Below are 13226 nucleotides of genomic sequence, written 5' to 3'. Positions count from 1 at the left end.
GCACTCAACGCAATCAGCGGGCCAGCAGTGCAACACAGTTGGGCACTGCTCCATTTTTAGCTAACGAACAAACGCACACACTTGAGCTGCCGCACGCTGCGTATGCGCATTATGCTCAAAACGAGTTCAATAAACGATTAGCTGCGACCACCAAGTTCTAGCTACATTCACTATTGTTGTTGTTGTTGTTGTTGCTTTGCGTGTGCGTCGCGTCTGCCAAACTTATCGCTGCTTTTACACTAAGACGAAGGCTAATATGTCATTTGGTCATTGATACGCGCGTCGTCGAGCGTCGGCTTCGGCTTTGGCTTTGGCTTCGAGGGCAAGGCAAAACGCTTAATGTCAGTGTGAGGTGCGTATAATTAATTGCGCCTATCAATATCTTTGTAGTTGCTGCGCGTGCGCGTTTGCCACAGCCAAAACAGTTGCACGCATATGGCCAAAAGCCAAAGCCACAGCCAGAGCCACAACCAATGCGTGCTTGGCTCTTTACATGGCCAGCAGCAGCAGCAGCAGCTCATTGAGATAAGCTCTGACTGCTGGCTGGCAAAGTATTTGCTTTTTGCATAAATCATAGCGTTGCGAAATCTTAAAGCAAGACACTATGCATATTTATTTATTGTTAAAGTGTTGCATTCTAATCAACATTAAATGCAAGTCAATATGCGAATTATTAAACACAATTAATTATAATAAAATGTAGACTAAAAGAACTTTAAATGTAAGTCAATATGCAATGTAAAGCATAATTATTAAACATAAATAATTATGATAAAATATAGACTAAAATCAAGTATGAAATGTTAGACTAATCAACTTTAAATGCAAGTCAATATTATTATTCACAATTTGTTATAATAAAATATAGACTAATCAAAGCATAAGTTGATAGACTATATTAATCTTTAGAGCTGATAAGTTAGCAACATTTTTGAGTAATAAACTTAAGACGATTTTCTTATGTGGATAACATTGCCTGACTTTTTTAATAATTCCAATTTTAGTTTGCAAACGTCTTTAAATTTATTTATAGCCTGAAATATATTCAAATAATTTTAATTAATTTTTGTTTGAAGTTAAATCGTTTAGTTCTGACCAATTCTATAAAGAGATTGGAATTTATTGTATTATTAATTTATTGAATTAATCTTTTACTTCAAATTTTTATTTGTTTAGATCTAACTAAATCTATTCAAGGCCTTAGATTCATTACATTACTCTTAATATAATTGCTAACGTTACCTGATTTGCTTTATTATTTTTCAATTTTAGTTTTCAACCAAATTTAAGTCTTATTTGCAGCCTAGAATATTTTAAAATATTTTTCTTATATTTTATTTGAATTCAAATCTTTTCATTCTGACCAATTATAGTTTATATAAGCTGTTGGCTTAGGATTTATTTGCATTATTCTTTTACTTTCTATTTGTATTTGTTTAGATCTAACTAAATCTATTCAAGACCTTAGATTGATTAGATTTCTCTTAATATAATTGCTAACTTTCCCTGATTTACTTTATTAATTCTAGATTTCATTTGTAAATTCTCTTTAAATCCATATTTATGGATTAATCGTTAGACTATTAGGTCCGGGATATAATTAAATATTTTTGTTCATTTTTATTTGAAATTAAATCTTTAATTTTGATCAATTCTATAAAGAGCTTAAGATTTATTTGTATTATTATTTTACTTTAAATTTTTATTTGTTAAAGTCTTATCATCAAGATTGATTTCATTACTTTTAATATAATTGATATGGTTTATATAAATCTCTAATTTTCCTTTCTAAATTGTTTTTAATTCAATTTATAGTCTGGCATGTATTTAAATGGAATTTTGAATTTTCTATTGAATCTATTGCAAGTTTGGCATTAAATATTTGTTACTAATTTCAATTTGTTAAATTTCTCAACAAATCTATACAATGTTTAGTATTGATTTGATTATTTCATATAATTTGTACGAATTCTGAGAAAATCTAATAGAGTAAACTGATCTACGCTTACTTTTGCTATTAGAACTCAAGCTAGTTGCATTTAATGCTAATTATTATTATTGATATAAGTTTTAAGACTTGTCTTGCTAAATGCTTTTGATCATGACTCAGCGCATTGACCACATCCGGTTGAGTGTGGGGGGGCAGAACGTTTAGACTTGTCATAAAAATAAAGCGCGTGTAGGTGAGTGCACACACACACACACACACAAACAAACACACAGACAGAGACGTTGAACAGTGAGTGCAAAATGACAATGCATGACTTTTCAAAGAGTTCGACGCTGCTGCGGCGACGCTTCGAAGTTCTTGCTGATGATGACTCATGGGCAGCCATAAAATAAAGCAAATCTTTTTTTGCTGTATAAAAAAAAAGCGGCAACGGCAGTGACGTTATTAGGGTAACAACAAAAAAACGTGCAAGAGAGAAAACAAAAGCGCTTGCAACACTTTTCTCAAAAGTGCAGCAGACTTAACACAAACCCTGCAGCTAATTTATGTCTTACTTCTGTTTACTGTTATCGTTGTTGCTGTTGTTGTTGCTACGCTACTGTCTGTGCGGCATGCAAATGCAGCATGATTGATGTTGCCACATTGCCTGCAAAAAAATTGTTAAAATATTCTCTTTGTGCAAAATGTTGGCATTTTGAAGTGCGAGTAATTGCAGCTGCAATAGTTTTTCGTGTCGCTGGTCAAAAACTTCCTTTCACAACTTGCAACAGCAAGAAAAATGAGCTTGCAACATGGATGTGCTGAATTATGGAACTGCAAACAAACAAAAGTTAGCGGCAAATGGCAGCAGCTTTGCAGCAAAGACAAACAAGTTGAGTCGACGACCTTGACAGTCATATTAATTATATATTAAACTATAATAAACAAAAGGTAAAAGCAACAAAAAAAAAAGGGCAACGCTACTCTTAAAATGAATAAAGTAAAGTAATCAAAAAAAGTGCGACTAATTACGCATACGCACAAACAAGTCTCAACTTATGCTTATGAGTGGGCTATGAGTGCGTATGGCCCACAGCTAATTACGTGCCACAAGCACATGCCACATTATTCTTTTGTGCAATGAGCCGCCGCCGTCGAGTTGAGTCTCGACCCTTTGAGCAAGTAAAACGCTTAGCCAACACTACGACACTTGTGTCTGCAACTGCAACACACACACTGAGACACACACACACACACATGTGTTTATATGTATTTGGCTAAAAACTGCCGCTAGCAACAAAACAAGTAACATAAACGTCAGTCAAGAGCTGCCGAAAAACCGGTTGAAGTTATGAAAAATTATGATTGTCACTGCAACAACAGCAACTAACAGCAACAGCAACAACAGCAATGTGTAACAATTTCAAGTTAAACATGCGCTTTTGTTTATTGTTGTTGTTTTTTTGCATTAACGCTAAAAGCCAACACCAAATAGACAACAATTATAGCCACGGCAGCAATGCCAAGTGGGTCTCTATAATTATTTGCCCACGTTTTACATGTTTTGCTAGACTGACTGTCGTCGCAGGTGTGTCTATGTGTGTGTGCTACAATTAGTTTAAATTATAAAGCTACGCGCCTTTTTATTTTATTTAACTAAATTGACAAATATTTGAGCTGACAAGCGCTTTGATTTAGTTGCAATATGTGCGCCATATGTTGCTGCTGGCAGCAGCTGCTTGCAACATGTTGCTGCTTGCCTCATCAATTTGTGCGCTACGCACAATTGCTGCAAATTTAAATGCACTATTTTAATTTTTAGCTGCTGCTGCTGCTTTAATTGTTATGCATGCAGCTGAAGTTGCAACTCAATTGAAGAAGAAAATGCTAAGCTCGAGTGTTGTCCCTTCTGTAGCAGCAGCTGCGTATAAATTGTCATCAGCTGTCAGCGTCAGTTTTAATTAGTTTGTTTACAGCAACAACAGCAGCAGCAGCAGCAGCAGCAGCAATAATAATAATAAACGCTATAGCAAGCCAAAGACAAAGACAAAGAGCAACACGCACCAATCATATCAATTTGGTTTGTCAGTTGCTTTTAAATAACAAGTGGACAAATTAAAGTTGGGCGCCAACAACTTTTAGATACACTTTGACGCACTCACAAACACAATTGTTCGCAAGCTTGACTAGGCAATTTTGTAATTTATTGCAGATTTTTAAAGATTTTTTTATAACGTTTTTTTCGATACGCGGGGGAGGGGGGCGGAAATTAAAAATAAAGCATAGTGTTCTATATCTAGGAGCAGCTACATAACAAATTTGGTTGCTCTAGCTCTTATAGTTGCTGAGATACACGCGCTCATACAGACGCACGGACGGACGGACATGGCTATAACGCTATATAAATACTTTATGGGGTCTGCTACGCCTTCTTCTCCCTGTTACACAACTTCATCATACCCTTTACCACTTTACAAAAATGTTAAAGTGTATAAAAAGATGCTTGGCTATATTTTGTATAACTGTCTTGTCTCTGGTTCGGTCAATAATGCACTGGGTTAATTATACAGTCGCCAGTCTACAATTTAACAGCTGTGCGGCCACAGTTGATTGACTGCTGATTAGACTAGCGCGCTAGTTCGCTTATCAGCAGCAGCAACAGCAACAACAACAGCAATAAGAATCATAAACTTCTAAGTCAAAGATGTGCAAAACCCCGCAACGTTCAGTTTATGACAGCACAAATTGAATTTAACTTTATGTTTATTTGATGTTTGTTGCTATCAGTTAATTAGTAAAAATTTATGCCGCGCTATGGCCCATTGACACTTTTTGAACTTTTAGCAACAAGAATTTGGCAAGTTTTATGTGTTTCAAAGCGACCAACTGCAATTGTATAATTTATGCATTTAATTTATGCTGGTTAAGCGCACATTTTTCATTACAAATTGAGTCATTAAATTTATTTATACGCGCTGAAAGGCAACAAAACAAAAAGAAAAAACTGCCAGCACTTCCGCGACTCTTACTCCAAATTCTGGGTCGCATATTTTTGGCTGCTGCAAACTCCAACTCCAACTGTGTGCCATATGCTAAAAAATGAAGTTACAACTACAAGTGCAGGCATAAGTATCATTTTTTATGGCTTTTCATTAAGTTTGCTGCATATATAAGAAAGCTGTAGCTGCAGTTCTTGAATGAATATTAATATGCAGTTGTTAGCCTGGCCAAAAAATCTGGCACAACTTAAACGTATAAAGTATTATATTTTAATAGGCCATGCTGCTGTTGCTGCCGCTGCTGCTGCTGCTGCCAAAAATAATATTTATAAATATGCATGCTTCGTTTTTTTAGTTTGTGGGTCAAGCAAACTTTTGATTTCACTCAACACACGAAAGCCATAAAAATTTGATAGGCGTGAAAACGAACCCAACTGATAGTTATCCGGCCTTAAAGCAAGACCCAAAGCTGAAGCTAAAGCATAGGCAGAGACTGAGTCGCAATCTATGATTTAGCGTGCCGCAGCACTTGACAATAATTTACGCAAATAGCATAATTCGCTCTTCATGGGCGCAACACGATGAAGACGACGACGACGACGACGTTGGTTGCTTGGCTGGCTGGCTGGCAATCTATGCTGCCTGCCTGAGCTGCTCCTGCAATGACTTTGTAGTACTTGTGGCCAAAGAGCCACAGAGGAGTGCTCATTGCGCTTTCAACGCCAACGCTGAAATTGAAACGAAGCTGCAGCTCAAACTCAAAAGCGGAACATGCCAGCTAGAATAGAAGCGCATGCACTGAGAGAAATGGCAAATAAAGCCAAATAAAATAAATTAAGCTCGATATAGTAAGCAGAAAATACAGATATATGTTAAGTAGGGTAACAGTTCTTAATAATAAACAAAGTGCAACTTAATTTAAACAGCGAATTCGGCAAAGAAAACTCTTGCTTATTATTTTTAGTATTGATTTCAAACTATTCGCGAGCAAGGGTTATAACGAAGTTCAAAACTTAGCTAAGACTCAATAAAGTAACTTGAGCTGAACTTAAATATGAAAGATTTTGAAAGATTTTCTTGGGACTCCAAACAGCACTTTATACAAAATAATTGAACTTAAAGTAAATTTAAAAAAATGAGTCAACAATCTCTTATTCATTATTTTAACATACAGTTCTTAATATAATATAATAAACAAACTGCAATTTAATTAAAATCAGCAAATTAGGCAAAATAGCTTATTATTTTTATTGCAACAATTTATTGCAAACTATTTGCGAGCAAGGGTAATCAATAAAGTTCAGAACTAAGCGAAGCGCCAATAAAGCAACTTGAGCAGTCTGAGTTCGGCCATTTTATGATATTTTAAAAGATTTCCTTGCAACTTCAAATAGCTTTTTATATAAAATAATCAAATGCAATTAAAAAAAAAATACGTCAAAAGTCTTATGCATTATTTTAGCATACAGCTCTTAATATAAAATAATAAACAAACTTCAAAAAAGAAAGTCAAGCAATAGAAACTCTTAATTCTTATTTTTATTATAGCAATTTATTGCAAATCATTTGCGAGAGTTCAAAACTAAACTAAACTTAGCGCAAAAATTGAACAGAACTCATTTATGATATTTTAGAGAATTTCTTTAACAGCTCTTAATATAAAATAATCAAACTAAAATGTGATTTAAAAAAAAATCAGTCAAAAGTCTTTTATGCATTATTTTAGCATACAGTTTTTGATATAATATAATAATCCAACTTAAGTTAAACTAACAAAAAGATGAGCCAAATGCTGCTTCTTTATTATTATTATTACAATTAGTATAAAAACATTTTTGTTAGGCATATTATGCAATAGGATAAATATTTTTATACCCAACTACATCGAATGCATAAATTTTGGCTCTTAGTTTAAATGTTCACATATACTTTCTACGAATTTAGTTTATACTTAAACGATTGTTTGATTTTGAGAGCTCAGACTGTTCCGTTCTGCGTAAAGAGAAGTTGGTAGTTAAATTATTTATTTATTTAATGCAAGCTTTATTATTATATAAAATATAATATAATAACTAAAGCACGGTGTGTGTTTGCTGCTAAGCCTATCGACTTCTGTAGTTAAATTAGTGCAATGAATTGATATTAAGCCTTACAATGAGCTCTTTACTTTTGTCTCAATTGCTTTGTAGACACTTTGGAGCGCAGCTTACATTTACAATTACACGCTTTACGCTCTCAGTTTTTTGCAGTGCAGTCTAGTACACCTAATGAGGCATTTGCCTGTGGACTGTAGCTCAGTCGCAGTCTCAGTCTCTGCAGCCACAGTGAGTCACTTGCAATTGAACTACGACTGCGTTTGCGTTTGCGTCTGCGTCTGCGCATTTGAGTCTCAGCAAACTGGGCGTACATTAGTTATTTGCGTGCCATTGCCGCCAATCGAAGCTTGCATCGGCAATTGCAACAACAGCAGCAGCAGCAGCAACAATCAAAGCAACAGCAAGTTGCTTGATAAGGTACTACGCATAGATTTGTGCACACACAAAAAAGGCCGCTTACATGCACAAAGCTCATGCCAAGCAAGATTTGCAGCTGTGTTTGTTACTTTTTAATTGCAAAAACTCCACGCACATGGCTCGGATCGATGGGCGATGGCAAGATTGGAATAGCGATTGCAATGAAATAGCCTCGCGCCATATCAAACGACGCCAAGCAGCCAGCAACTTGCAAAGCACTTCAAATATCATCAAGAGTTGCGCGCAGCTTAGAATTATTGGCGCTAGACATGCAAATCCATGTGGCACGGCATACAAGCGCGAGAGCTTGCAACCAGTTGCGTTGCAAGTTTTGTAATCAGCGCTGCAGCATAAATCAAAATAACAAAATTTATGCAACGACAGTTGTTACAATTCTATCAGCAACACAAGTCTAGAGAAGAAAAGTAAACAAAATGGAACAAATGGAAATTTACAGCGTTTATTGTTTTTCTTTTTCTTTTTTTAGGGGGCACACAAATTTCTAAGCAACAGCTGTGGGCACAAATTAATAATGAAAATATTAAACAAATGAAATAATTTGTACAGCATAACAACAAAAGTTTAATTAAGCAAAAGAAGAAATAACAAGTTGATTAACGGACACAGGTTGGCAGCTCATTAAGCTGCAGCCACATGTGGCAAGTATGACAAGCGCATGAAACGTATTTTGAAGAACAATTACGTGGCATGGCCATTGCCATTGTGGCATTCATTAGTAAACAAAATAAAGGTGCATTCAACCTGCAACGCAAACACTTTCATCTCAGTTGCATGCAACGCCGCAGCGCATTAGAAGTCCAAGTCAACTAGGTCAACTGGCAGATTAGCGCTTCATCAATTTGAGCATTTTTCAATTGATCAAATCATTCAACGACTGATTGATTGCGTTCAATTATGCAGCAAGTTTTCAACTCGTTCGACTTATATAATAAACATGTGACTTTGATCAGCGCGTTGCAACAAAAACAACAAAAGCCAAACGAAAACTGTAACAAGTTTGGCTATGCATTGAATTATCGATTGCACGCCCTGTTGTTTATTTTGGTTGTAAACATCCGCAGCCGAAAATATGTTGCAGGAAGCCAGCATAACTTGCTTGCCACACACACAGAGCGACCGCAGGGCGATTCGATATTCAAAATTTATTTGTCACTGAACTTGCAACACGAAAAGTCGCGTACAAAATAAAACTTTATTTCATTTTTAGTGCGCTTAAATGCAATGCAGCCAATTTTATTGTTTAAGGTGTGTGCACAATATATAAAAAATAATAATTTATTTAATTTATGCATGTTTTGTTTTGTTTCATTGCAGGTATGTTGTATAGCTGGCAGCTATGTAAGTATTACGCATACGCCATGCTGGCGTTTTTAAGCCTACAAATTAAGCAAATATTGTTTAAGCGCTGCTCGAGGCGTGGCTGCGGCTACGGCTTTAGCTTTGATTGATTAGCTGACAGCGCATGCGGGTTTTTGCTCCACTGTGCGCACAATTTGTAACAATTTAAAATTCATTTGGCGTTGCGCAGTCCTTGACACCTTTATTTTCTGCATTATTTTAATTACCTTAAGCAGCGATAGCTGTTGTTGCTTAATATGCGCGCAATCGTCATGACACGCCAGCAACCAAAGCAGCAGCAGCAGCAGCAGCAGCAACCATGTGCGCAATTTGTCATCCTGACAGCAGCAAGAGCAACAACTCAGAGTCGCTCTGTGTGTTTAGTTTGTTTACATTTGGCAGCAACTGTTGCTGTTGTGTGTTGTTCGCTATTTTATGCATGTGCGCGCTGCTCAATGCTTAATTACGAATTCACTAAAACTGTCACAATCGCTGAGCGCTGCGCGTTTGTCAAATTGACAGCCCCAAATGCTGCGCTTAATCTTTGACGCGCGCGCAGACATTTGCGACTTTCTGCTGAGCTGTTAACTGAGTAATGTGCGCTTAGCACGCAGCGCACAAGTTTGCTAACCACACCCTCTCTCTCTCTCTCTCTCTCGCTATATATAAGAAGTGCTCATATTTCATGAGTCAATAAACTGAGTGGGGACTGACGCGCCTTTTGCTAAAATTTATTGTTACGCTCTGGGCTAAACTGTAATGATATTTTCATTAACCCAACGACCACGCAACGCAAACTGCCAACAATTGAAACTACAACAAACAACTGCAGACACACACACACACACTTGAGTTTGAGTTGGCCAAGTGGCGCTTGAGCAGCGCCAACAATTGTCTAAAGTATTTGCACAAGACGTCCTTGTCCTTGTCCTTGTAATCAATATCTATGGCGCCTAACAATTAGTTACGCCACAAATTTAATTGCAAAATATGCGTGGCATTGACATTTGTTGACAACAATTTGGCGCAAGCACTACGCACGTTTAAATTCAATTTTAAAAAGTTTTTATGCTTTGGCTTGGTCTTTGGCATTGCCGTTGTCAGTTAGCCTGGCCTGCAGGAAATGCATGCGCCGAAACGCATTTAGCCAAAGCAGCAAGCAAAACGTTGTTGTTACCGTTGGGCTGACTCATGACGGCTGCGCCGCTGTCATTTTTGGCCATTTGCGTTGTCAGTTGGCCATATAAAGGATACGGCCCCAAAGGCGCTTTGATTAATTGCCGACTTAGACTTGTTTTGTTGGCCTGGCCAATTCTTGTTAGGCAAATGTGTGACGCCTGACATACGAGACGTCGACGTGGCGTTGGCGTGAATCACTTGAGTCAAAAGGTCACCCAACAAGGTTGAAGAAATGCAAACAGCGAAAATTAATTGCCAAACTTGTCTTGGAAAATGCGGAAATTAATTGAACGAAAGCAACAGCTACAAAGTTTGTGGCGCAGCAAATTGGCAACAAATTTGGCTTATTTTAAGCCAAACTCCAATACTTGTTATAAATGGCAAATGGCGAGCTGCAGCTTTGGGCTTCTGCGCATTTTTGCGTGAAGAGCGCAGCTAAAGCAGAGAAAGAGAGTCATTAACAGTTGCAGCACCCCCCCGGCCCCAGCCCCTCACTTGCTGAGGTCAACAGGTTAATGGGCAGCATTAACTGCAGCGGCAACGTACAGCGGCCAACGACTTTGCGTTAATGTCTGTCGCCTTGATTGCATTTTGGCCAAAAAACTTTTCTCTTTACTATGCGTAGTTTGTCTATTGCTCTCAGCTGCAGCGTCGACTGCTGCACTTATAAAAGCAACAATTTGTATGCTGCATATTGCTTGATTGACTTATTGATTGCTTGATTGATTGATGGCCGCTGCCCAAGTGACGCATTGACTGACATTAAGCGGCTGCCAAACTCGCAGCTGAGCCTCAATTAGCTTAAGCTCTGACAGTTTTGCCTGCAGCCAAGTCAGTCGAGTTCATAGAACTTTTCTACCGTTAAACAAGCGGCTGTTTATATATAGCATACTATAGCTAATAATAAGTATGCCAAATCTGGCGTCTAGACTTCATAAATAAGCGTCTCAGGCTACGTGCTACGCATGCGCTATGCCAATTTAATTATATATGCATATATATTTGCTACATATGCTTGGCATTTATTTTTAGCTTGACAAATATTTATTTACGATGTCATTGCAATTGCATTTGCACATAAATTAACGAAGCTGCTCAGCACATGTGGCGTTCAATATATAAATAGCTCTCAACCCACTTGCATTTTATAATTTATGCTTAAATCTGCATTTAGTAGCTTTACTCAATATTAATTTCGTTGCTCCAACAACGCCTCATAAATCATTAAATCATAAGCATTGCCGCATTTGGATTTATTGTTAATAAGCTGCGCGGCTGTCACATATGTTGACTTTACTGTACTTTAGGCTTTTATTTACTTTTTCCTTTATATTTTTATATGGCGCTTTTTATGTGCCCAAAGAGTTGGCTATAAAAATCGGAGTATATGGGTGGTCGTTGTAAATAACAAAATAGCACTAAAAGCTTTTAAATATTTTTTGCAATTTTGACATATTTTTTTTTTGAAGCGAAAAGTAACATAAATTGACATTTTTGTGTATTGATACACATATTGTATACAGCGTAAACAGCTGGTAGATAGCGGAGTATATAGCTGATTTTAGTAAATAATAAAAGTATAACATTTTAACTGCTAAATATAATTTTGTAATTTTGTTATATTTTTTTGTAAGTCAAAAGCGACTTGAATTGAAATTTTATATATGCAGATGGAGATATACATATAATAGAAAGTAGTATATACAAAACTAGCAGATTTTAGTTCAAATAATGCCAAAAATATATTTTTGCAATTTTATAAAATTTTTTTTTGTTAATTAAACTGCCATAATTTACAACTTTATGCGCAAATTGACCACCAAGTGTATAAATGGTATATAGAAAGGTAAGCAGTAGTAAAGAAACCTTGCAGAATTTAGCTAAATATTTTCTTTTTTGCTATTTAAACTGACTTAAGATAATAATTTTTGCTTAAATTGAGCACCAAGTGTATACAGCGTATATAGAATGGTAGACAGTAGTAGCTAGAAGCGTTTCAGATTTTAATTTGAGCTATAGTATATATTTTTATAATTTTATGAATTTTTGCTATACTAAAATAAAATAAAAGTTTTTGCTACACTTTACTACCAAAAGTAAACAGAGTATATAGAATGGTAGCTAGATGTAGATTTTACTTTGCAAGCTTAAAAGTATTTTTGGCACATTTTTAAATATTTTATAAAAAACTTAAGATTCATATTTTTCTTATGCTTTGCTGCCTAGTGTAGCTACTTAGTCGTTTTTTTATTTCATGTGCCCCAAAACTTTACTCAATTATTTATTATCATTGGCAGTTTTCATTGTCATTAAATGCCAGCAAGCTTTTGAGTATATAGGCGCTATATATTGATAAATTGTTGCTGGCATGCCAATTGTCAGCTACTGTTGTAATTTTTCAACTTTTAAGGCGCAACAAGATGAATGTTAAATTCGTAATATGAGCTGTGTGCCATATAAATAGGACAATAAACAAATAAAATTTCACTAGCCAGCAGCTTAAGGCACAAACTGAGCCCAATGGGGCTATCAACGAAATCCTATTAGAGACTCAAGACATGCTAAAAGCCTTGGCAGCAACAACAACAAATTTAATAAATAAAAATAATAATAAATACAAAGCGTTGCTTTTGCAGCTGTAGCCAAAAGCCAGTTAAGTTCGTAGCCAGGTCTACAGCTGGCACTGGTCACACACACACACAGACACAAGCAAACACACACATGTGTGCTGCGCTGCTTTCGCCTTTTTATTTTGGTTGTTTTGTAGGCGTGTGTAATTTGACATCTTCATGAAATAATTAAAATTATTTATTGTTAATTTATTTTTTTTTGTGCCAGTCGATTAAGTGAAAAGATAAGCAGCCAACTGCACTAAACAATTGAAATTAATTTGTCAAATAGTTTGACAAGAGGCGGGACCAACATACGCCTGGCAGACAAACAAAAGCTGGCAGCTATGTAGCCACATTGGTGTTTTGTTGTTGGTGAAAGGAATTTTTGCAGCACTTTCACAAAAAAGCGCTTTTTGGCTTTGCGGCTAGCAAGGTCAACATAAAGTATATTTTATATCGATTTGTTAAAGAAGAACCTATTTATTTTATTAATAATTAAATACAAACTCCTTAGTCGCTAATCGGCTTGTAAAGTTTTAGAAGTTGTCAGAAGAAGTTGAAGGGCTTTAATCAAGAACAAACTTAATTATTATTTAAAACTCTAAGCTGTCAGCTTATAGAATATATTAGCAGC

At 36.1% G+C, this 13226-nt stretch overlaps 1 protein-coding gene across 4 annotated transcripts in view; it reads left to right on the top strand.

Moving 5' to 3' along the window:
* The window catches only part of LOC108603213 (rho GTPase-activating protein 7), a 90967-nt gene that overhangs the window by 37210 nt on the left and 40531 nt on the right, over window positions 1-13226 (top strand). The window contains exon 1 of one of the 4 annotated variants that reach the window (XM_017991806.1): window positions 8782-8801. The exons of the other annotated variants lie outside the window; for them this stretch is intronic. The gene's annotated coding sequence lies outside the window, so the exon portion shown is untranslated. Of the gene's footprint in view, window positions 1-8781; window positions 8802-13226 lie in introns of those variants that run through there. 4 annotated transcript variants of the gene reach the window in all.

This window comes from Drosophila busckii, chromosome 3R, assembly GCF_011750605.1.
Source record: "Drosophila busckii strain San Diego stock center, stock number 13000-0081.31 chromosome 3R, ASM1175060v1, whole genome shotgun sequence".
Taxonomy (NCBI): Eukaryota; Metazoa; Arthropoda; class Insecta; order Diptera; family Drosophilidae; genus Drosophila; species Drosophila busckii.
Note: the sequence above shows the minus strand (reverse complement) of the source record. Positions and strands in the feature narration are given on the sequence as shown.